Source organism: Anastrepha obliqua, chromosome 5 (genome assembly GCF_027943255.1).
Source record: "Anastrepha obliqua isolate idAnaObli1 chromosome 5, idAnaObli1_1.0, whole genome shotgun sequence".
In the NCBI taxonomy this organism is placed as follows: domain Eukaryota; kingdom Metazoa; phylum Arthropoda; class Insecta; order Diptera; family Tephritidae; genus Anastrepha; species Anastrepha obliqua.
In genome coordinates, this window is record NC_072896.1 from 127,958,810 (window position 1) to 127,963,372 (window position 4,563).

Consider the following 4,563-nt stretch of genomic DNA (forward strand, 5'->3'; position numbering starts at 1 on the left):
TTTATTTCGCCAGATCACAATAGTTTTATTTATTGTAGACCTCTCGCCGATAAAGAAGTTGCAAATACAGCAGCGTGTGACTGAAGTTATACAGGCACGATGCAAGAATGATCGATTACAAGATTGCGCCTTCCGAATTCACTGTGTAGTTAGTCTTCATGAGTAAACAATCAAAAGGAAAGAGAATCACTTGTTTGGAAATAGAATAGCAGGCGAAAGCTATAGAAATTACCAAACACAAGAAGGCTTTATATTTATTTGTGCATTCACAATTTAACAAGAGGCACTTCATTAGGTTGTATAGTTTAAATTTTACAATACTACCAAGCCATTCACTGAATTTTCACAAACATGTAATTTCTCCTCCTTTTGTTTGGTTGGTTCGTTTGTTTTCTATTGGAGAAGCCCGACGTCAGTCTTGTCAAAATCTCAAAAAATAAACTAACTGGGAAGACGCCAGTATGAGGTATGAAGTATAAAATATAAAGGTGACGCCCATCTCGTACCTCTATTCTGCTCACAGTGAATTTGGCAGGATCATATGATTTGTAAATTAATATATATTAAAATCTCTCGACTTTGTCATTCGTTTTCGATATACTACGTGTGATTCGCTCGTGTTCAATCCACAGAGTTTCTCGATGTAGGCCTTGTTAGGTATGTAATGCTCTTATTACCAGCATCTTAACACATTGCTGACCGGTCACGGTAAAATCGCGATACGCTTTTTCCCGCATCTTTATCGTTTTCACGGAACACTGTTAAAAATCTTGCAGTGTAATTATTTGGTGTGCATGCCTTAGAAAAAATATTTACTACTAGAAAAACAAGTCCGACTAGAGCGTGTAGGGTATGATTTACACGTAGGTGATTGTTGTACTTTTTATCGCACGAAAATAAATATTAAGAGTTGAATAATAAATGAAATTTATTACAATTTATTTATATTGTTTTACTTCAACATCCGCTTTAAAAACAATAGCCAATTTCAAAACAACTATAGCAACATAGCGTGCATAGTTTGGAGACAAGATGAAAGAAACGTATTCAAGCCTGGAATAAATGAACGAAATAAACAAAAGCTTCACACGACCTAGTATTTATTATTGTATATTATATACATTCTTTATCTTTATGTTTGGCCGATGTCGTTGCAGAAATGCACTCTGAGGTTTTCTATTGGCAGTCAATAGGCGACCGTTGTTAGAAATCATTTTTTCCATCATTTGACTTTTCATTACTTGAAGTATTACCATCGAAAATAGAATTTTTTTTTTATATTTGGTCAGAGTGCTTATTTTGTACATTCATCCATATCAAAAAAAAATTTAATCCTTCTTTGGGCTATGAAAAATAATTAACGATGACGATTTATGATTGTTTTACCCGCTTCGTACTTCTTATCAGTTTTGATTGGCTCGATTTGATTTAACAAAGTCGGTGCTAGTTGGACACACCAACAGATTTTTTCAACACAAAGAATTTTTTTCTCCGCCTCTGGTACCACATTGAATACTTTCACAGCTAGAGCGATTGTATCCGTTCGGACGACATAACTTAGCCAGTTCATTGTTCCATCATCTGAGTTATTCGCCGTCGCCAACGTGCAAAACTCCAAAAATCTTAACCCGCAGGCGGAGCAAACAAGTGAGAACCAAGATGCATATGTTTTAGCCCGGCAAGAGCAGGACGGCTCAGGAGACAGCGGTTGAAAAGAAAGTCATGAATTCCCCGACACCATCATTGAATTCAGAAGGATGCCGCTAACGAAGGAGTGCCACCAGCACTGCCAATAACACGGACTCCACATCAATGCCAAAAGGAAATTCCTCTTACTTGCCAAGAGGAGTTTCCCTAACTTCTTCTACCATTTGTAGATTTGGCATCGGTTTAGTAAACACACAGACCTATCCTCTCGACAACACTGCTTGACTCTTTCTGTTCCGGCGAGAGGCCGGAGAGACTCTGCATTTAACAGAATCACCTCCTTTCAATTGTCCGTCTGTAGCTCAGGATTACAGTAGCGAAAGTCGGAGCAGGGGCTTGGAGGGACGCCAGATACGTGTACGTGGACGCAAAGTCAGATCCTTCTCGTCCACCGTCTCCAGTATGCCCCTATTTCCAAAGCCATTGCCTCCTCATAGGTTCCATAATACCACCTGGCACTTTTATATCAAAAGGTGGCTAATGCTCCGGCGACGTCTTGCCATTGTTGTTTGGGCAGACCGCTATTAATTTAGGCAGACGTCCACAAATCTTGAGCCTCTTTTTGAGGAATTTTTCCTGCTCCTTGGAGCGTTGTTTCTTGACCCCTGCTTCCAGTCGTGGTGCGCCCTTTGCTTACCAACTTATCTTAACCATTCATTTTTGTTTACAAATCTTAGCTACTTTAACACTCTTCTTAGTTCTCTGACGTCACAGCAAAGTTACACTATTTGTTCCACTTCAATTTGCCTAATGCTTTTTCTATCATAGTAAAGTTCTTTAAAACCTATTTTAATTGCATTCACCCAATAATAACACAGGCCAACAACCTTTTGTTCTAGGAAAGTGTAGGGTCATTTCCGAAGTAATTTTTTGCGTAGAATCCGAATCCGGGGTTTAAATTGCTCTATCACGTCAGGATTTTGAGATATCCTACCCTAAAAGTGCAAAAACGCTGTTTTTGCCCATTTTTGAGGTTATGTAGCTACGCAGATTTTGCTCTTCATAAAAAAGTAAACATAGTATTTTAAAGTATAAGTCTTCCTCGTTAATTTGTGAATTTTTCGATATTCGAAAAACCATTGAGATAACATGAGACGTGATACGGTCGATTACATAGTCGCACAAAAAAAAAAAACGTGGAGACTTCAAAATGCGATATCTCAGTGAAAAATTAAGATATTTCAGCAAACTCAACGGCATTTAAAAGAGGAAGACTTATACTTTAAAATACTATGTTTACTTTTTTATGAAGAGCAAAATCTGCGTAGCTACATAACCTCAAAAATGGGCAACAGCGTTTTTTGCACTTTTAGGTTAGGATATCTCTGATATATGACGTGATAGAGCAATTTAAACCCCGGATTCGGATTCTACGCAAAAAATTACTTCGGAAATGACACTACACTTTTATAGAACATTCCGAACCCATTTTTTTGCAGACCTGTGTAATTAATTGGTTTTAAATAAGCCCGGGAATATTGCCACGTTGCGGCAGCAAATAAGGGCGTCACTTGCAGTTTTTGGGTGTTGGAAAAGCCAGAGAAACGCTTTTTTCAAATGATGAAAGAAATGTGAAAAATAGTTTTTGAATAGTGTTTGAATTTGGTATAGTAACCAGCGGAAACGTGTGATGACATTTTTTTGGAAAACTTTCGTCATTCACTCACACTCACATTAGAACCTCCTTAGGCCGAAAATTGTGGTATATCTTTCTTGCCAGTGCCTTTGATTCTGCATTGCTTAAGAACCTCCCTGTTACCTGTCTTGACATTGTTTTGGTTTACTATCCTCCTCCTAATTTGTTAAAAGACGAATTTATCTTAAAATTAATCTGGACTTAATTTTCGGTGGTAAATACCCTGTGAGTTTGCTTTAAGCGTGAATAGCCCTTATGTGCATACATATAAACATGCGAATGCATGAAGGTAAGTTTGTCCGAAGTACTTTGTTTAATAGAGCGATGCGTCATCAAATGCCTTAGTTGCTAGTAACTATAGGCAAAAAGTTGCGCCACCAATTGGCCATGAACTTTATATAAATAAAGTTACCATTTTTACATATTCGTACATCGTATAAATATATGTACAATACATATATATGTACATAAATTATAGGTAACATTTACTTATTGAAGACCTCTCCTGTTCCCTTCCGAAAACCTACACACACACACACTCATTTACAAATAAGTGTTAGAACATATTAAACTTAGTGGCCACTAGTTCTAAAAAAAAATTGTAAACTATTGCTGTTTTTATGAAATGTGAAAGCGAAATGCCAAAACCTACATACGCACATATGAACATATATTCTGAACAAAATATTACATAGGGGGTAAATTGCTGAAATTAGCGCATTTATTGTATGTATGTCCCTATGTAACCACGTATAACCGCAGCTTGAAAGGCTACGTTAGCTGTGACTCTTTGACCGAAATTTGATGACTCATTTTCAAGCAGTATGAATAGGAATACACTTACAATTCACAAGCTTAAGTACGATATGTATGCATGTGTCAAGGCCGTGGCTACTTGGGACGTGGTGGGGGTTCCTGAGCAATCTCAACAACAAGTAGGCTAGTTGAACGAAGTTAAAGTAAACATTTTAGCTCCACAGCTGCTTTTGTGAAGTGTTTGTATTATTTATGGAACTCACAGTCATTTTTGACACTTTCGGCTGCGCTCTTAAATGCGGTAGAATAAAGTATCCGAAAGTCAGTAGCAAATAGTATGTGGAATTGTCATCTGGTTAATTAATAAACATTTCTGTGTTATAAATTTTCGGATATTCAACACATTCTTCCTACTGTACACATTTTTAGTGATAATACATATGTATGTATGTATATGGGTGTAC